The 22,189-nt window shown below is 34.8% G+C and overlaps 1 long non-coding RNA gene across 2 annotated transcripts; it reads left to right on the plus strand.

The window, feature by feature from the left end:
* The first annotated feature begins 1,432 nt into the window (after positions 1-1,432).
* Positions 1,433-15,602, plus strand: LOC126981687 (uncharacterized). Of its 2 annotated transcripts, none has more exons than XR_007734046.1 (3): positions 1,433-1,738; positions 12,754-12,939; positions 14,554-15,602. It is a non-coding gene; the product is annotated as an uncharacterized LOC126981687 (long non-coding RNA). The 2 variants fall into 2 exon arrangements; XR_007734045.1 differs by lacking the exon at positions 1,433-1,738 and adding an exon at positions 10,964-11,269.
* The last annotated feature ends 6,587 nt before the right edge of the window (positions 15,603-22,189 follow it).

Genomic DNA, 22,189 nt, shown 5'->3' on the forward strand with positions numbered 1-22,189 from the left:
CGGTCGTTGTTGCCGTTTCTGTCGTTGTTGTTGTTTCTGTCGTTGTTGCCGTTTCTGTCGTTGTTGCTGTTTCTGTCGTTGTTGTTGTTTCTGTTGTTGTTGTTGTTCCTGCTGTTTCTGTCGTTTTTGTTGTTGTTGTTGCTGCTGTTTCTGTCGTTGTTGCTGTTTCTGTCGTTGTTGCCGTTTCTGTCGTTGTTGCTGTTTCTGTCGTTGTTGTTGTTTCTGTCGTTGTTGTTGTTTCTGTCGTTGTTGCCGTTTCTGTCGTTGTTGTTGTTTCTGTCGTTGTTGTTGTTTCTGTCGTTGTTGCTGTTTCTGTCGTTGTTGTTTCTGTCGTTGTTGTTGTTTCTGTCGTTGTTGCCGTTTCTGTCGTTGTTGTTGTTTCTGTCGTTGTTGCCGTTTCTGTCGTTGTTGTTGTTTCTGTCGTTGTTGTTGTTTCTGTCGTTGTTGCCGTTTCTGTCGTTGTTGCCGTTTCTGTCGTTGTTGTTGTTTCTGTCGTTGTTGTTGTTTCTGTCGTTGTTGCCGTTTCTGTCGTTGTTGTTGTTTCTGTCGTTGTTGTTGTTTCTGTCGTTGTTGCTGTTTCTGTCGTTGTTGTTTCTGTCGTTGTTGTTGTTTCTGTCGTTGTTGCTGTTTCTGTCGTTGTTGTTTCTGTCGTTGTTGTTGTTTCTGTCGTTGTTGCTGTTTCTGTCGTTGTTGTTTCTGTCGTTGTTGCTGTTTCTGTCGTTGTTGTTGTTTCTGTCGTTGTTGCTGTTTCTGTCGTTGTTGTTTCTGTCGTTGTTGCTGTTTCTGTCGTTGTTGTTGTTTCTGTCGTTGTTGCCGTTTCTGTCGTTGTTGTTGTTTCTGTCGTTGTTGCCGTTTCTGTCGTTGTTGCTGTTTCTGTCGTTGTTGTTGTTTCTGTCGTTGTTGCCGTTTCTGTCGTTGTTGCTGTTTCTTTCGTTGTTGTTGCTGCTGCTGTTGTTGTTGTTTCTGTCGTTGTTGTTGTTGCTGCTGCTGCTGTTGTTGCTGTTGCTGTTCTTGTTGCTGTTGCTGTTCTTGTTGCTGTTGCTGTTCTTGTTGCTGTTGCTGTTGCTGTTCTTGTTGCTGTTGCTGTTCTTGTTGCTGTTGCTGTTCTTGTTGCTGTTGCTGTTCTTGTTGCTGTTGCTGTTCTTGTTGCTGTTGCTGTTCTTGTTGCTGTTGTTATTCTTGTTGCTGTTGTTGTTCTTGTTGCTGTTGTTGTTCTTGTTGCTGTTGTTGTTCTTGTTGCTGTTGTTGTTCTTGTTGCTGTTGTTGTTGTTGTTGTTGTTGTTGCTCTTGCTGTTGTTGCTCTTGTTGTTGTTGCTCTTGTTGTTGTTGCTCTTATTGCTCTTGTTGCTGTTGCTGTTGTTGTTGCTGTTGTTGTTGCTGTTGTTGTTGCTGTTGCTGTTGTTGTTGCTGTTGCTGTTGTTGTTGCTGTAGATTTCATTATGCGCTTTGGTTGGAGGAAAAATGCGCTTTCGTGACTTTTTATGGGGTGTCTGCGCTTTGGAACCACCCCCTCGCGCTTTAGTATCGCAACACTGCGCTTTAGTACCGCGTTGCGCTTTCGCACCCACCCTCAGATTTGATGTGTTGCGACCTGCACTTCAGTATCGTTTTGTCGAGGTTCCAGCTACTATTTTCAGCGAGCCAATCACAAGCCGAGAAATTGTTGCAGCGCTGTTCCTGCCACGCGGTGGCCGCCATTACGCCTTCTTCATGCATATCTTCAGCAGTAAAAACTATGGTAAGTCACCCATAATTACTGTGTATTCGTAGTGATAGAATGAAGATGAACTCATAGGAGATGGTAAAGGTAAAGTGGGTGCATACGCAGTGGCTGCGCATAGCTGCGGTGCCCATCTCCGTCCCATTAGCCCTTGGAGCCTGTGGTGGGTAAGAACCCGCTATCCCGGGACACAGGGCTGGTATGACATCCGGGATATCCACAGTTTACCTTCCCCAGGTTTCCCCAGGTACCCATTTATCGACCAACCCGAAAGGGATGATGAACAGCTGGGTGGGCTGTGCGCCGACTGCCCAGGCCGGGATTCGAACCCGGGCCCGCATATTCGTAGCCAGACATGCTGACCACTGCACCACGGAGGCGCTTGGAGGAGATGAACATGACGATAATTCAGGATTTAGATTGTCGGTTACCCAAAGGGTATCCCAAGACCCAAAACTCTGAAAATGCTTACCTCTACTACTCCTGTGCATTACATTGCTTTCCCCTCCTCCTAAGAGCAATTTACATGTATTTATGATAGTCTAAAATTTATTTTCTTCCTTGATAAGCTCACCACTCTCTGAGAGAACATGAGGTATCCTACAGTCTCGGGGCAACTCCTTTTCCCTTCCTGGACCTGCAGGTCTAAGTGTAGGTCTACGCTGCCACCTCTCTGATGCCTTGTCCTGATAGATACTTGTAAACACATGGGTTTTATCTTTTGTAATATTCAAATTTTGTCAATGAACCTGCTGGAACTCAAACTTGGTGTGCAGGAATGGGAGGTGAGCACTCTAGAGTCAACCCAGAGGGTAGCCCTAAGCCCAAGGCTCTGGAAATGCTTATCTTTACTACTGTGTATTATAATTTTATTGCTACTAAAAGACAAAGCGTTGTACACCTCCATTTTTTAACAAGCAAAATTTTATTAATACTCTTTTGGACAGGCCTCTTCCATGTTGTGGATTTAGAGCAAAACCTCTTAAAGACATAGTAGGCAGGCTGAAGGTTGTTAGCCTTAGACTACTCTCAACATCCTCAGCAAAAGTTCCTGGTATACCTCTCCTTATCCTTTCGTAGAAGTGACACAGTGGCACACTCCTGTTTCAGCTGAGTTTCCCTGCTACTCAGACAGCACAAATTTTCTCAACCATTTTCACTAATCTTTCTGGTTCTCTTTGCCTTCAAAAGCCCATCTTACAGCATCACATAGTACTCTGACATATACCTACCCTAAGCATGATACAATCTTTTTCCATATTAACTGTAAATTGCTGAAGTTGTAGGTCTCCCCAACCTAAAGCCAAACTGACCATAGTCAATTTTAAATTATCTTTTTCTGTATTTGTATTACTTATTTTGTTGCAGTCAGAAATATTTATTCCCATTATTATCATAGTTAGTAATGATAATGAAAAAAATATTATTAATACCGTACAGCTTCTAGCATTTAAACACAACATAACATTTTTATAAATTTATTATGCCTGACTCTGTTAGCTGTTAACACTTAGAATTTATCCTTTCATTAACACAATTGAACTCTTGAGTTATTATAGCATAATTTCTCTTAATTTACAAATATTTCCTCCCATACTTTAAGTTCTTGGGTTTAAAATTTTCTATATATATATATATATATATATATATATATATATATATATATATATATATATATATATATATATATATATATATATATATATATATATATATATATATATATATATATATATATATATATGGTAAAATTTTCATATGGATGTATTATTTTTTAATAGTTTCAAAGGATGTGCATTGTTTTTACCACACAATTAAATGCAATCTTATCCAGAAAACCATGAAACTAACCTAAATAAAATTTGCAGGTATCAATGAAGTCAAGATCCCATTCCTGCGAGCCACACAGTGACAAAATAAATGACCACAGGACATATCTCCCAAGCCAGCATGTGGAGGTAAATGAATAATTAGATGTTGCTGAGTCCAGGCCCCTCACTGACAGGGAATCAATATATAATTTGAAAATAAAATTACTTTATAATCAAGCTTGCTTAGTGGTTAGCACTTCATAGTTACTAAGCCATGAGTGCAGGTTCAAGTCCCAGATTTGTTAGTGGGTTCATTCTCATTAAGGCACAATGCTCAAGTATGCAGATGACCACTCTTCAGCTATCTACACTTGCAACTTCCTGGAGTTCCTTGAGCTTAATGAATGTGACTCTTTCCCATTGCTGCCAAAACCAACTATGCGAATCACATAATATTTTATGGTTATTTGACTAATTTATACCATCTCTAGATTTCCCTTTATTACTCACACTTAAAAAGTAAAACTTGAGGGCTTAAACTCCTTTAACGTAATTTAATTTTCATGCATTAAAACAGGGAATCAATATATAATTTGAAAATAAAATCACTTTATAATCAATCTTGCTTAGTAGTTAGCACTTGATAGCTACTGTTACCATAGTTACCAAAGCTTCATTTAAACAATAGCCTTCTAATATATTGCACCTCATTTACAATTTTACAATGTAAGTATAATTATAGTTCCATAATTATACTTGAATTATTTATAATTATGCTCCTATGTGTAATTATACTTGATTTTATTAAGTTTTTGAAATAATATACCCAACCATCACACCAATCACTGGACAGGTTTTGCTCTTTCAGTATGTCCTATTTCATACCCTGATTCAAATGTGACTTTACATGACTAATCAGAATTATGCCGCAGGTGGAGGTAAATGTTGAAGAGCTAGCTCCACCTGAGGCCTCTGCTGCTACCCTTGAAACAGTCTATCAACCTGAAGAAACTTTTCTCCCAATTGAAGACCAGAAGAACAAGGAGATTATTATAAATTTTTAGAACTCGGAAGAGTTCTTGACATGTGATGGATTAGTAGATGTACTTTCCTAACAGTAAAAAAGCAGAGGAAAAATCTAATTGCCCAGCATGCAAAAAACTAGTTCACCTGCCTCGCCACCTAGTGAGAGTACATGGATGGTCCACAGATAGAGCTAAAAAAATATCATGCATCATGGGAACAAGAAAATACAGAGGGCTCTTTACAAGAAAAGTTAGGAAAACGTGTACAGTCAAGAACTGCTATGCACAGGTTACTCGATTGGGTCAGCACATGAAGAGGGTGCATGGGATATGCCTCCAACCTGAAGCATTCTATTCCCAAGCCTCATCTGAGAACACCCCACTAGAAAATACCGAATTTGAGTTACAAGATAAAGTAAAGCAAAGATTGAGTTCTGGTACAGGCAGTACAGATGAAGAAGAGATAGACTACACAGACAATAGTGATGTTGTTAGTACATATTGGAAAGAAATACTCCTTAACTATGAAATTTTTTGAAAGGTCCTGCTGAGGGTCACTAGAAATGAAAACAATATCATATAACATAGGCAGGTTGAAAATAGTGATAGCAGATCTAGAGGCAAATAATGTACAAGAACTGCTGGTGGAAGAAAAACTTTGGAAGTACTTTGGTAAGAAAAACTGAAAAGACTGGAAATCACAAACAATAATAACATACCTCGCTAGTCTGAAAAGTTCTTTGCATACGTTTCAAAGAAGAGAAAGGAAACCCTTTCTCTGAATCTGAGGTCACAGATGCAGAACACCTATGCAACATTATGCCTGGGTGGTCCCGTAGCTATTACAAAATGTGTGGAGAGGAAAAAGGTGTAAGAGAAAAGAACAAGAGCAGTTGTTGTTAAATAGTGATAAATTAGATAAATTCTATTCATCAGAAGAATATAAAGGAGCAGTGAAAATAATAGAACAACTTGATGACAAATATGTACCAAAAAGAAATGACATTTCATTGGTAAGGAATATTTTGATATTTATGGGACTAATAAAAATGCAAAAGAGGAGGTGTTTTGCAGAGCAACGGGTCAGTGAATTTCTCCAAAGAGAACGCATTGAAGACCGCGTGGTCATCAGCATTGGAAAACATAAAACAAGTTTCACTCATGATGAAGCAAACCTGGTCCTCACTGAAACTGAAAATTCCTATTATCAGAAGTATTTGAAATTCATGAGATCAAAGATTGAAACTGAGGAAAGTGGGGATTACTTTTTTTGTCATGGGAGGGACTCCAACCACAGCCAGCAATGTAAGTAATGGCATTAAGAAATTAGGGATAGCAAGTGGAATAGGGCATTATTTCCAAATATTTTTAGAAAATCAGCTGCCACCAACATATTCTATCATTGCCCTGAAATGGCAGAAAATGTGGCAACTCATATGGACCATGAGTTTAATACCGCAAAAAGACATACAGATTGCTCAATAAAAAAAGAGATGCTGTTCCATCCTCTAAAGCTATTGAGGCAGCAAACTATTGTGACCGACCGAGTTATTCTGGCATTCGCATAGAGAAGATAGATGAAGAAAAGCATAATTATGAAGGGAGTAAAAATGAAAATATCAGTGATGAATGTAGTGATTCAGAGAGTGAAACTTCAGAAATGAATAGTCATTCAAGCACAAATTCATTAAATAGAAAATTTTCTCCTTATGAAAACAGATTAATTGAAATAATATTAATGGATAAAATAAAGAAAGGCGAGAATTTATCATCGAAGAAAGTGCGAAATATACTTGACACAAAACCCCAAAACTCCTAAATGAGTATGGAGAAAAAAATACTGGCTAAAGTGAGGTGGCTGAAATATAGATATAAAGTTAGGAAAAGTAAATGAAAAATAGAATACTGCAAATTTGTGATTTTGAATGTTGTTAATCATCATTAAAATTTTTCAAGTGTGAATTCATACATAGTACTTGTCAAAAGTTTAGGTTGGGTGAGGCAAGGTAGAATATATATGGTTTAAAAATACTAATTTCGATGAATGGTTATATTTGTTTGGACCAGGTAAAATATTGCATCATCACATTCCTAAGCTCTTCTGCTCCAATTTGCCACCATTCATTTTATGTTAACTCAGCTGGGAAATAATAGTACTATTAGAGTAGTTTCTACTAATTTGCTAAATTTTGTTAAAATTTTTGGGAGGGTACAGGTCACGATAAACAACAGCTCTCATTATTGCACCTAACCTAACCTAACCCAAACCTAAACCAAGTACTGAATATCTATGTTTTTCATTTGAAAGGAAATGCTTAATTAGTTAACACTGTCTTTATTTCTCAAGATATATGTTGTCTTTAGCATTCCACACCTGAACTGTATTATTTTTATTTTCAAATATAGATTTATGTTCAACTAGTAATGTATATTAAAGGCTTTTGTCTTTTATTTGCATATATTTTCTTATGATAATGAAATAAGATTGAGAGCAACTTTAGTCTATTGAGAATAGTGATTTTGTTCTATAAAAAATGTTAAAAGGAAATATATACTTTTTTTAAAATTGAGGTTTAAGTCAAATTTAAGTTGGAAGTGATACACAATAATAGCTTTTTTTGTTACTTTTGTAAAGATCTTAATCTGTGGCATTACAGTTTAAAGGAACCTTTATGTATTTCTGCATAAGTAAATAGGGAAATGGAGGAATCAAAAGTATGTAATTATTTTGCATAGGTAAAGGTACATTATATGTTTTATATGGTATCATTCAGAGTCAGAGGATTGCATTTCATATGATGAAAATTACTATCCAATTAAAATAAAATTTCATTTAGCTTAAGAGGGTGATGTATTTAATTGAAATGAAACTTAGTCTATTGAGAATAGTTTCTTTAAAGGGAAAATCCTATTGTATCTTTTATTTTGAATTATATGTCAGTCAAATTTGTTAAAGGGTATTTCCCAAAATAGCTTTTTTGTTTCCTCTTGTAAAGATTTCCATAATGTAATAATGGGGCATTTCAGTTTAAGAGAATTCTATATAAGTATTTTTTGAATAAGGAAATTTCTCATGTACACAGGAAAACAGAAGTTAAAATGTTATAATTTACCAAAAGTAGGGGGTATATTACAAATTTAAATGTTTTTCATTGTGAGTATGTGTGAGAGATTCTCATGTGTTGAATAATCTTCATGTGTTGCAAATTGCCGGAAAAGAAGTTTCAAGTAACTTTATGTAAGTTATTTTTCAAACTTAAGTGGATTCTCAATTACTTATAAAAAATCATAAATAAATAAAAAATAAAAAATTGGATTATTCACTTTTGTCATCACCTATATTTTTTCCATAACTTGTTTGTTATAAGCACCCAACATTTGAGCCCCTCATCATTTAAATCCTACAGAATACCAGAAAAAAAAACGGTAGTATATTACCTGAGAAACTAGTTTACTAAAAGCCATGAAATAAGTTTGAGACTTTGATACTATGAATATATATATATATATATATATATATATATATATATATATATATATATATATATATATATATATATATATATATATATATATATATATATATATATATATATATATATATATATATATATATATATATATATATATATATATATATATATATATATATATATATATATATATATATATATATAAGCGTCGTTGCAGTACTGCAGTCTCATAGCAACTTGCATTGTACATAATATCACTCACAATCCTCACACTACCTTGCTATGAATAATGAAAACCTGGGCAAATCATTAAAAATATGTTTTGGATACTTGAAAAAAAATAGAAAAACATTTTTAATGATTCGACTAAAGTCTCCAAAATGAAAACTAATAAAACTAAAGTTAACCTAACCTTGGGGCTGATTTAATCTAACCTAACCCTGTGGATGACCAATCTAACCTAACCTAACCTAACCTAACGTAACCCGGGTAATTCCGTGCGTGAGCAGTCTTGATCTTAGTCTTGGTTTTGTTTATGTTAGTCAGCCCCGCAGGGTTAGGTTAGCTTCGGTTAGGTTTGGTTTGGTTAGATTAGCCCCGCAGGGTTAGATTAGGTTTGATTTGGTTAGATTAGTTTTTATTTTCATTTGGAGACTGGTTTTCGTTGTAAAATCATTAAAAACGTGTTTTCGATTTTTTTCCAATATCGAAAACATGCTTTTTAATGGTTTGCCCAAGAAAAAGTCCAAAATGACAACCACATTTTTAAAACAAAATTAATCATGGTCTGTCAAGAAAACGTCCGCAGTACTGCAACGAAGTTTTACCATATATATATATATATATATATATATATATATATATATATATATATATATATATATATATATATATATATATATATATATATATATATATATATATATATATTTATTTATTTATATATATGTAGAGAGAGAGAGAGAGAGAGAGAGAGAGAGAGAGAGAGAGAGAGAGAGAGAGAGAGAGAGATTTACATAGATTTACATAGAAAACCAGACCACACAGACCCCATGGTCCAGACTAGGTGGCCTGTCCTTAAACCTAAGTGATTCTACGTTAATCAGATGGCTCCAAAACATTGCAGTTCTACTCTAATTAATATTAAGTTCAAGGAAGTGACGGTCAAGCTTATTTTTAAAGAGAGCGAGAGAAACAAAGTAAAGAATCCCACTCAAATCCCTGTGGCAGTAAGTAATATGGAGAGCCATTATTTTCCTCCTGAAGTCAGCAGATGGTAAGGTTACGTAACACACAGGCTGTTTTTTAATTACCAGTGCTTATAGAAAAAGGGATTTTAAGTAGGACAAAGGCAAAACATTAATCATGTTTTTTATATTCTTTACAGTATTTTATAAACTGTTAAGTTAGGTTAGGTTAGTTTTTTTATCAAAATAACATTTTTCTATGCTTCTAAATATAATTCATGATTTTTGTTAAGTATTTTTCATCAAATATGGCTAAAATTTGGAAAATGAGAAGATTGTTTAAAAAGCTTCAGTATGAAAATATATCTGTGATTTGAAAGTTTAAAGGCGGTATCTATAATACTTTTTTTTATATGGCCAGTCAAAGTTGAAAAAAACGGTTCCAAAGCGCAGCAATTTCTCGTGTTTCAGGCGATTTATTCCTTTAAAATAATTAGTAGTGCATTTAAAGACACGAGACTTGTCTCTTTTTAGTAGTTGCCACGTATGCTATAAAATAACTTTACACAGCAGTCCAAAGTGAAGTAGTTTTTTCACCAGCGATGAATGTATGTTTTGATGGTTTTTGTTGTGTTACAGAAGCGCACCATAAAACTACTATCCGATTTTTAACTAAAAAACCATTGTAACTACCGAGCCAAAACTTTAGAATATTAAATAATTTTACATTATCCTTGTTGTGGTGAAAAATCAGCTCATTTGGTTTTGCAGTATTAAAGTTATTCGCGTTTCAAAAAACATAGGAAGTTTGTGCGAAGAGTAAGAACACTAGTCTAAGAAGGTCATAGCAAAGTCACTGCAGTTTTTGGTCCAATTTTTTGGTCCAAATTTGTTGTTCTTTCCTGTTCATATCTAAGAGTTATCGTATTTTGTTGTTGATTTAGGGTGAATATCTGTTCACCCACGCCGTGAACAACATTGATTTATCATAGAGACTACTGAACAACAACTTAGGCGCTTTGGAACCCAAATCTTGCCCTTATTGTTCAGTATCTCTTTTTCAAATGAGCAAAAAATTGCCAAGCTGCTATAAAAAGATGATTTTGGCCAACGTCAATAATATATATCAAAATGAGCAAGTGTGAGGCATTCCCTGGCATTATATTGGCGATACTAGAATTTCTGTTGTTTGGGGTCCCATAGCGCTTGTTGATCAATATCCTGTTGTTGTTGTTGCTGTTGTTGTTACTGTTGTTGCTGTTGCTGTTGCTGTTGTTGTTGCTGTTGTTGTTGTTGTTGTTGTTGTTGTTGTTGCTGTTGTTGTTGTTGTTGTTGCTGTTGTTGTTGCTGTTGCTGTTGTTGTTGCTGTTGTTGTTGTTGTTGTTGTTGCTGTTGCTGTTGTTGTTGCTGTTGTTGTTGCTGTTGTTGTTGCTGCTGTTGTTGTTGTTGTTGTTGCTGTTGTTGTTGCTGTTGCTGTTGTTGTTGCTGTTGTTGTTGCTGTTGCTGTTGCTGTTGTTGTTGTTGTTGTTGATGCTGTTGTTGTTGCTGTTGTTGTTGTTGTTGTTGCTGTTGTTGTTGCTGTTGTTGTTGTTGTTGTTGTTGTTGTTGCTGTTGCTGTTGTTGTTGCTGTTGTTGTTGCTGTTGTTGTTGTTGTTGTTGTTGTTGTTGTTGTTGCTGTTGTTGTTGCTGTTGCTGTTGTTGTTGCTGTTGTTGTTGCTGTTGCTGTTGTTGTTGCTGTTGCTGTAGATTTCATTATGCGCTTTGGTTGGAGGAAAAATGCGCTTTCGTGACTTTTTATGGGGTGTCTGCGCTTTGGAACCACCCCCTCGCGCTTTAGTATCGCAACACTGCGCTTTAGTACCGCGTTGCGCTTTCGCACCCACCCTCAGATTTGATGTGTTGCGACCTGCACTTCAGTATCGTTTTGTCGAGGTTCCAGCTACTATTTTCAGCGAGCCAATCACAAGCCGAGAAATTGTTGCAGCGCTGTTCCTGCCACGCGGTGGCCGCCATTACGCCTTCTTCATGCATATCTTCAGCAGTAAAAACTATGGTAAGTCACCCATAATTACTGTGTATTCGTAGTGATAGAATGAAGATGAACTCATAGGAGATGGTAAAGGTAAAGTGGGTGCATACGCAGTGGCTGCGCATAGCTGCGGTGCCCATCTCCGTCCCATTAGCCCTTGGAGCCTGTGGTGGGTAAGAACCCGCTATCCCGGGACACAGGGCTGGTATGACATCCGGGATATCCACAGTTTACCTTCCCCAGGTTTCCCCAGGTACCCATTTATCGACCAACCCGAAAGGGATGATGAACAGCTGGGTGGGCTGTGCGCCGACTGCCCAGGCCGGGATTCGAACCTGGCCCGCATATTCGTAGCCAGACATGCTGACCACTGCACCACGGAGGCGCTTGGAGGAGATGAACATGACGATAATTCAGGATTTAGATTGTCGGTTAGCTCCCATGACCGTCATTGTACTGAATAAGCCACCGCATGTCACGCTTCCCTGCAGGCATGCTTTCATAATAGTAAAACCAACGCAACCACACAGGAGATGGACATGTAGAGAATATAAATGTTGGTTCCCATGACAGTCATTTGTACCGTCCACGCCACTCAAGTATCACAGCATTCTACCTTAGTTTCCTAGCTCTATGGGCGTGGAGGTAGCTCCCCCACCTTGTTAAGGCCTTTCAAGCAAGTATGAAGAAGTTAAATGTTTTAAAATAGGGTAGCACCAATCTGCAGGTATGCCAGTCCATTATTAGTAGGGTCAATTAGTAGCGTTAAGGGATATATGACTGAACTATGTACCTTATGCAGAAATAATTATATATGGCCTGAGTTTATTGGTGCTAGGAGTAATACTTGAAGTGTGTAGTCACTGTAGTGATTAAAAGGAAATTGTTAAATTGATAACAAGGAAGGAAGGCAGGGAGGGAAGATGTGTTAGGGGTTAGTCTTGGAAATGGTAAAGGAATATAGAGCTGATTTGAAGAATGAGATAAACTCCATAGCAACAACCTGATCAGGCAGGGAATTCTCCAGACTGATAGACCTAAGTGAGTTTGAGCAACCTTGTACCTGTGTTCAGTGTTTCATGGCCCCCTATAATTTTACTATGCCTGGTGCCCACACAAATAAAAATTAAATAAATAAACAACTGTCCTCTCCATGGTGTCCCTTTATTATAACCAATGCCACTGCCCATCTAGCTCTATGTCCCACAGTGTGAAGACAGCCTTTATAAACAGTTTAAAAGGTATAGATAGATAAGTTCGTTCACTTATGTTCCCTCACCCTAAAACCCCACTTATCCAACAGGGAGCTTCTTAGTGATAGAGAGGAAACAGTTATGAAGTAGTGGGTCAAGGGAAGGAGCCCTCCCTTGTATGTAATAGCTCATTTTACTGTAGATGGATAACAAATTTTATAGGGGTTGTGCTATTCTACAATTAATTATAGTTCAGGTTTGGTTTCATCATTTGTGTTGTGTTTTATGTCAAATTAATTCCTTCTTTATTTACAGGTTACTGGGACAAACAGCTTGACTGATTTGTTGACCAAGACTGTTTGTAGTTTGGGCTTTGTTCAACCATAAACAAAGGATGGCTGAACAACTATGTCCCCTGGATCTTTCAACTAAACCTCTTTCAGGTTTAGCCATGAAGCTGTTTAAAGTGCACCTTATAACATGCCGAAGACTGTTATAAAGGTGAGTATGATTTGCATTATTGTCTTAGTACATTCTACACAAATATTTTTTATACTAAAAGTCTATTTCCACTCAAACTATCTGATGCCTCAGAAGATACTCATAAGAATTAAATTTTCTCAATGGAGCTCCTGCCAGGAAAACTACAGAAATAAATAGGAGATGAGCACTCTAGTGTTGACCCAAAGGGTATCCCAAGACCCAAAACTCTGAAAATGCTTACCTCTACTACTCCTGTGCATTACATTGCTTTCCTCCTCCTAAGAGCAATTTACATGTATTTATGATAGTCTAAAATTTATTTTCTTCCTTGATAAGCTCACCACTCTCTGAGAGAACATGAGGTATCCTACAGTCTCGGGGCAACTCCTTGTCCCTTCCTGGACCTGCAGGTCTAAGTGTAGGTCTACGCTGCCACCTCTCTGATGCCTTGTCCTGATAGATACTTGTAAACACATGGGTTTTATCTTTTGTAATATTCAAATTTTGTCAATGAACCTGCTGGAACTCAAACTTGGTGTGCAGGAATGGGAGGTGAGCACTCTAGAGTCAACCCAGAGGGTAGCCCTAAGCCCAAGGCTCTGGAAATGCTTATCTTTACTACTGTGTATTATAATTTTATTGCTACTAAAAGACAAAGCGTTGTACACCTCCATTTTTAACAAGCAAAATTTTATTAATACTCTTTTGGACAGGCCTCTTCCATGTTGTGGATTTAGAGCAAAACCTCTTAAAGACATAGTAGGCAGGCTGAAGGTTGTTAGCCTTTAGACTACTCTCAACATCCTCAGCAAAGTTCCTGGTATACCTCTCTCCTTATCCTTTCGTAGAAGTGACACAGTGGCACACTCCTGTTTCAGCTGAGTTTCCTGCTACTCAGACAGCACAAATTTTCTCAACCATTTTCACTAATCTTTCTGGTTCTCTTTGCCTTCAAAAGCCCATCTTACAGCATCACATAGTACTCTGACATATACCTACCCTAAGCATGATACAATCTTTTTCCATATTAACTGTAAATTGCTGAAGTTGTAGGTCTCCAACCTAAAGCCAAACTGACCATAGTCAATTTTAAATTATCTTTTTCTGTATTTGTATTACTTATTTTGTTGCAGTCAGAAATATTTATTCCCATTATTATCATAGTTAGTAATGATAATGAAAAAAATATTATTAATACAGTACAGCTTCTAGCATTTAAACACAACATAACATTTTATAAATTTATTATGCCTGACTCTGTTAGCTGTTAACACTTAGAATTTATCCTTTCATTAACACAATTGAACTCTTGAGTTATTATAGCATAATTTCTCTTAATTTACAAATATTTCCTCCCATACTTTAAGTTCTTGGGTTTAAAATTTTCTGCATATATATATATATATATATATATATATATATATATATATATATATATATATATATATATATATATATATATATATATATATATATATATATATATATATATATATATATATATATGGTAAAATTTTCATATGGATGTATTATTTTTTTAATAGTTTCAAAGGATGTGCATTGTTTTTACCACACAATTAAATGCAATCTTATCCAGAAAAACCATGAAACTAACCTAAATAAAATTTGCAGGTATCAATGAAGTCAAGATCCCATTCCTGCGAGCCACACAGTGACAAAATAAATGACCACAGGACATATCTCCCAAGCCAGCATGTGGAGGTAAATGAATAATTAGATGTTGCTGAGTCCAGGCCCCTCACTGACAGGGAATCAATATATAATTTGAAAATAAAATTACTTTATAATCAAGCTTGCTTAGTGGTTAGCACTTCATAGTTACTAAGCCATGAGTGCAGGTTCAAGTCCCAGATTTGTTAGTGGGTTCATTCTCATTAAGGCACAATGCTCAAGTATGCAGATGACCACTCTTCAGCTATCTACACTTGCAACTTCCTGGAGTTCCTTGAGCTTAATGAATGTGACTCTTTCCCATTGCTGCCAAAACCAACTATGCGAATCACATAATATTTTATGGTTATTTGACTAATTTATACCATCTCTAGATTTCCCTTTATTACTCACACTTAAAAAGTAAAACTTGAGGGCTTAAACTCCTTTAACGTAATTTAATTTTCATGCATTAAAACAGGGAATCAATATATAATTTGAAAATAAAATCACTTTATAATCAATCTTGCTTAGTAGTTAGCACTTGATAGCTACTGTTACCATAGTTACCAAAGCTTCATTTAAACAATAGCCTTCTAATATATTGCACCTCATTTACAATTTTACAATGTAAGTATAATTATAGTTCCATAATTATACTTGAATTATTTATAATTATGCTCCTATGTGTAATTATACTTGATTTTATTAAGTTTTTGAAATAATATACCCAACCATCACACCAATCACTGGACAGGTTTTGCTCTTTCAGTATGTCCTATTTCATACCCTGATTCAAATGTGACTTTACATGACTAATCAGAATTATGCCGCAGGTGGAGGTAAATGTTGAAGAGCTAGCTCCACCTGAGGCCTCTGCTGCTACCCTTGAAACAGTCTATCAACCTGAAGAAACTTTTCTCCCAATTGAAGACCCGAAGCCCCAGGAGATTATTCTAAATGTTGAGAACTCGGCAGAGGTCTTGCCTTGTGATGGATTAGTAGATGTACTTTCCTAACAGTAAAAAAGCAGAGGGAAAAATCTAATTGCCCAGCATGCAAAAAAAAACTAGTTCACCTGCCTCGCCACCTAGTGAGAGTACATGGATGGTCCACAGATAGAGCTAAAAAAATATCATGCATCATGGGAACAAGAAAATACAGAGGGCTCTTTACAAGAAAAGTTAGGAAAACGTGTACAGTCAAGAACTGCTATGCACAGGTTACTCGATTGGGTCAGCACATGAAGAGGGTGCATGGGATATGCCTCCAACCTGAAGCATTCTATTCCCAAGCCTCATCTGAGAACACCCCACTAGAAAATACCGAATTTGAGTTACAAGATAAAGTAAAGCAAAGATTGAGTTCTGGTACAGGCAGTACAGATGAAGAAGAGATAGACTACACAGACAATAGTGATGTTGTTAGTACATATTGGAAAGAAATACTCCTTAACTATGAAATTTTTTTGAAAGGTCCTGCTGGAGGGTCACTAGAAATGAAAACAATATCATATAACATAGGCAGGTTGAAAATAGTGATAGCAGATCTAGAGGCAAATAATGTACAAGAACTGCTGGTGGAAGAAAAACTTTGGAAGTACTTTGGTAAGAAAAAACTGAAAAGACTGGAAATCACAAACAATAATAACATACCTCGCTAGTCTGAAAAGTTCTTTGCATACGTTTCAAAGAAGAGAAAGGAAACCCTTTCTGAATCTGAGGTCACAGATGCAGAACACCTATGCAACATTATGCCTGGGTGGTCCCGTAGCTATTACAAAATGTGTGGAGAGGAAAAAGGTGTAAGAGAAAAGAACAAGAGCAGTTGTTGTTAAATAGTGATAAATTAGATAAATTCTATTCATCAGAAGAATATAAAGGAGCAGTGAAAATAATAGAACAACTTGATGACAAATATGTACCAAAAAGAAATGACATTTCATTGGTAAGGAATATTTTGATATTTATGGGACTAATAAAAAATGCAAAAAGAGGAGGTGTTTTTGCAGAGCTACGGGTCAGTGAATTTCTCCAAAGAGAACGCATTGAAGACCGCGTGGTCATCAGCATTGAAAACATAAAACAAGTTTCACTCATGATGAAGCAAACCTGGTCCTCACTGAAACTGAAAATTCCTATTATCAGAAGTATTTGAAATTCATGAGATCAAAGATTGAAACTGAGGAAAGTGGGGATTACTTTTTTGTCATGGGGAGGGACTCCAACCACAGCCAGCAATGTAAGTAATGGCATTAAGAAATTAGGGATAGCAAGTGGAATAGGGGCATTATTTCCAAATATTTTTAGAAAATCAGCTGCCACCAACATATTCTATCATTGCCCTGAAATGGCAGAAAATGTGGCAACTCATATGGACCATGAGTTTAATACCGCAAAAAAGACATACAGATTGCTCAATAAAAAAAGAGATGCTGTTCCATCCTCTAAAGCTATTGAGGCAGCAAACTATTGTGACCGACCGAGTTATTCTGGCATTCGCATAGAGAAGATAGATGAAGAAAAGCATAATTATGAAGGGAGTAAAAATGAAAATATCAGTGATGAATGTAGTGATTCAGAGAGTGAAACTTCAGAAATGAATAGTCATTCAAGCACAAATTCATTAAATAGAAAATTTTCTCCTTATGAAAACAGATTAATTGAAAAAATATTCATGGATAAAATAAAGAAAGGCGAGAATTTATCATCGAAGAAAGTGCGAAATATACTTGACACAAAAACCCCAAAACTCCTAAATGAGTATGGAGAAAAAAAAATACTGGCTAAAGTGAGGTGGCTGAAATATAGATATAAAGTTAGGAAAAGTAAATTGAAAATAGAATACTGCAAATTTGTGATTTTGAATGTTGTTAATCATCATTAAAATTTTTCAAGTGTGAATTCATACATAGTACTTGTCAAAAGTTTAGGTTGGGTGAGGCAAGGTAGAATATATATGGTTTAAAAATACTAATTTCGATGAATGGTTATATTTGTTTGGACCCGGTAAAATATTGCATCATCACATTCCTAAGCTCTTCTGCTCCAATTTGCCACCATTCATTTTATGTTAACTCAGCTGGGAAATAATAGTACTATTAGAGTAGTTTCTACTAATTTGCTAAATTTTGTTAAAATTTTTGGGAGGGTACAGGTCACGATAAACAACAGCTCTCATTATTGCACCTAACCTAACCTAACCCAAACCTAAACCAAGTACTGAATATCTATGTTTTCATTTGAAAGGAAATGCTTAATTAGTTAACACTGTCTTTATTTCTCAAGATATATGTTGTCTTTAGCATTCCACACCTGAACTGTATTATTTTTATTTTCAAATATAGATTTATGTTCAACTAGTAATGTATATTAAAGGCTTTTGTCTTTTATTTGCATATATTTTCTTATGATAATGAAATAAGATTGAGAGCAAATTTAGTCTATTGAGAATAGTTTTTTTGTTCTATAAAAAATGTTAAAAGGAAATATATACTTTTTTTAAAATTGAGGTTTAAGTCAAATTTAAGTTGGAAGTGATACACAATAATAGCTTTTTTGTTACTTTTGTAAAGATCTTAATCTGTGGCATTACAGTTTAAAGGAACCTTTTATGTATTTCTGCATAAGTAAATAGGGAAATGGAGGAATCAAAAGTATGTAATTATTTTGCATAGGTAAAGGTACATTATATGTTTTATATGGTATCATTCAGAGTCAGAGGATTGCATTTCATATGATGAAAAATTACTATCCAATTAAAATAAAATTTCATTTAGCTTAAGAGGGTGATGTATTTAATTGAAATGAAACTTAGTCTATTGAGAATAGTTTCTTTAAAGGGAAAATCCTATTGTATCTTTTATTTTGAATTATATGTCAGTCAAATTTGTTAAAGGGTATTTCCCAAAATAGCTTTTTTGTTTCCTCTTGTAAAGATTTCCATAATGTAATAATGGGGCATTTCAGTTTAAGAGAATTCTATATAAGTATTTTTTGAATAAGGAAATTTCTCATGTACACAGGAAAACAGAAGTTAAAATGTTATAATTTACCAAAAGTAGGGGGTATATTACAAATTTAAATGTTTTTCATTGTGAGTATGTGTGAGAGATTCTCATGTGTTGAATAATCTTCATGTGTTGCAAATTGCCGGAAAAGAAGTTTCAAGTAACTTTATGTAAGTTATTTTTCAAACTTAAGTGGATTCTCAATTACTTATAAAAAAAATCATAAATAAATAAAAAAATAAAAAAATTGGATTATTCACTTTTGTCATCACCTATATTTTTTTCCATAACTTGTTTGTTATAAGCACCCAACATTTGAGCCCCTCATCATTAAATCCTACAGGAATACCAGAAAAAAAAAAATACGGTAGTATATTACCTGAGAAACTAGTTTACTAAAAGCCATGAAATAAAGTTTGAGACTGATGAATACAGTTTCCATGAAACACAACCATCCAAAAGGTGTGTGTATATGCCTATATATATATATATATATATATATATATATATATATATATATATATATATATATATATATATATATATATATATATATATATATATATATATATATATATATATATATATATATATATATATATATATATATATATATATATATATATATATATATATATATATATATATATATATATATATATATATATGGTTAAGCGTCGTTGCAGTACTGCAGTCTCATAGCAACTTGCATTGTACATAATATCACTCACAATCCTCACACTACCTTGCTATGAATAATGAAAACCTGGGCAAATCATTAAAAAATATGTTTTGGATACTTGAAAAAAAAAATAGAAAAAACATTTTTAATGATTCGACTAAAGTCTCCAAAATGAAAAACTAATAAAACTAAAGCTAACCTAACCCTGCGGGGCTGACTAATCTAACCTAACCTAACCCTGCGGGGATGACCAATCTAACCTAACCTAACCTAACCTAACGTAACCCGGGTAATTCCGTGCGTGAGCAGTCTTGATCTTAGTCTTGGTTTTGTTTATGTTAGTCAGCCCCGCAGGGTTAGGTTAGCTTCGGTTAGGTTTGGTTTGGTTAGATTAGTCAGCCCCGCAGGGTTAGATTAGGTTTGATTTGGTTAGATTAGTTTTTTATTTTCATTTGGAGACTGGTTTTCGTTGTAAAATCATTAAAACGTGTTTTCGATTTTTTTCCAATATCGAAAACATGCTTTTTAATGGTTTGCCCAAGAAAAAGTCCAAAATGACAACCACATTTTTAAAAAAAAATTAATCATGGTATGTCAAGAAAAACGTCCGCAGTACTGCAACGAAGATTTACCATATATATATATATATATATATATATATATATATATATATATATATATATATATATATATATATATATATATATATATATATATATATATATATATATATATATATATTTATTTATATATATGCGTAGAGAGAGAGAGAGAGAGAGAGAGAGAGAGAGAGAGAGAGATTTACATAGATTTACATAGAAAACCAGACCACACAGACCCCATGGTCCAGACTAGGTGGCCTGTCATTAAACCTAAGTGATTCTAAGTTAATCAGATGGCTCCAAAACATATCAGTTCTACTCTAATTAATATTAAGTTCAAGGAAGTGACGGTCAAGCTTATTTTTAAAGAGAGAGAGAGAAACAAAGTAAAGAATCCCACTCAAATCCCTGTGGCAGTAAGTAATATGGAGAGCCATTATTTTCCTCCTGAAGTCAGCAGATGGTAAGGTTACGTAACACACAGGCTGTTTTTTAATTACCAGTGCTTATAGAAAACGGGTTTTTAAGTAGGACAAAGGCAAAACATTAATCATGTTTTTTTTTTCTTTACAGTATGTTATAAACTGTTAAGTTAGGTTAGGTTAGTTTTTTTTTATCAAAATAACATTTTTCTATGCTTCTAAATATAATTCATGATTTTTGTTAAGTATTTTTCATCAAATATGGCTAAAATTTGGAAAATGAGAAGATTGTTTAAAAAGCTTCAGTATGAAAATATATCTGTGATTTGAAAGTTTAAAGGCGGTATCTATAATACTTTTTTTTATATGGCCAGTCAAAGTTGAAAAAAACGGTTCCAAAGCGCAGCAATTTCTCGTGTTTCAGGCGATTTATTCCTTTAAAATAATTAGTAGTGCATTTAAAGACACGAGACTTGTCTCTTTTTAGTAGTTGCCACGTATGCTATAAAATAACTTTACACAGCAGTCCAAAGTGAAGTAGTTTTTTCACCAGCGATGAATGTATGTTTTGATGGTTTTTGTTGTGTTACAGAAGCGCACCATAAAACTACTATCCGATTTTAACTAAAAAACCATTGTAACTACCGAGCCAAAACTTTAGAATATTAAATAATTTTACATTATCCTTGTTGTGGTGAAAAATCAGCTCATTTGGTTTTGCAGTATTAAAGTTATTCGCGTTTCAAAAAACATAGGAAGTTTGTGCGAAGAGTAAGAACACTAGTCTAAGAAGGTCATAGCAAAGTCACTGCAGTTTTTGGTCCAATTTTTTGGTCCAAATTTGTTGTTCTTTCCTGTTCATATCTAAGAGTTATCGTATTTTGTTGTTGATTTAGGGTGAATATCTGTTCACCCACGCCGTGAACAACATTGATTTATCATAGAGACTACTGAACAACAACTTAGGCGCTTTGGAACCCAAATCTTGCCCTTATTGTTCAGTATCTCTTTTTCAAATGAGCAAAAAATTGCCAAGCTGCTATAAAAAGATGATTTTGGCCAACGTCAATAATATATATCAAAATGAGCAAGTGTGAGGCATTCCCTGGCATTATATTGGCGATACTAGAATTTCTGTTGTTTGGGGTCCCATAGCGCTTGTTGATCAATATCCTGTTGTTGTTGTTGTTGTTGTTGTTGTTGTTGTTGTTGTTGTTGCTGTTGTTGCTGTTGTCGTTGCTGTTGCAGTTGCTGTTGTTGTTGTTGTTGTTGTTGTTGTTGTTGTTGTTGTTGTTGTTGCTGCTGTTGTTGTTGCTGGCTGTTGTTGCTGTTGTTGTTGTTGTTGCTGGCTGTTGTTGCTGTCGTTGTCGTTGATGTTATTCTTGTTGCTGTTGTTCTTGTTGCTGTTGTTCTTGTTGTTGTCGTTATTGTTTTTGTCGTTGTTGTTTGTTGTTGTTATTCTTGTTGCTGCTGTTGTTGTCGTCGTTTTCGTTGTTATTCTTGTTGCTGTTGTTGTTTTTGCTGTTGTTGTTTTTGCTGTTGTTATTGCTATTATTATTATTATTATTATTATTATTATTATTATTATTATTATTATTATTATTATTATTATTATTATTATAATTATTATTATTGTTAATATTGTCATAATCTACAAACGTCTTTCCACAACTACTAATCTAAATTGACGGTTTTGATTTCTGAAAAACCTATTTTTGGGAACCCGGAATGACTAGTGCACGATAGCTTTACCGTGAGAGGGATACTCGCTCTCGCGATAAAGCCCCCCCAAAAGACCGGCAAATATCCCAACTTCTAGACTATAATGAGTCTAGGGTGCACTAGAAAAAACAAATAATAACGTGTGAAACAGTAGAGTGAA

This window comes from Eriocheir sinensis, chromosome 49, assembly GCF_024679095.1.
Source record: "Eriocheir sinensis breed Jianghai 21 chromosome 49, ASM2467909v1, whole genome shotgun sequence".
Lineage (NCBI taxonomy): Eukaryota > Metazoa > Arthropoda > Malacostraca > Decapoda > Varunidae > Eriocheir > Eriocheir sinensis.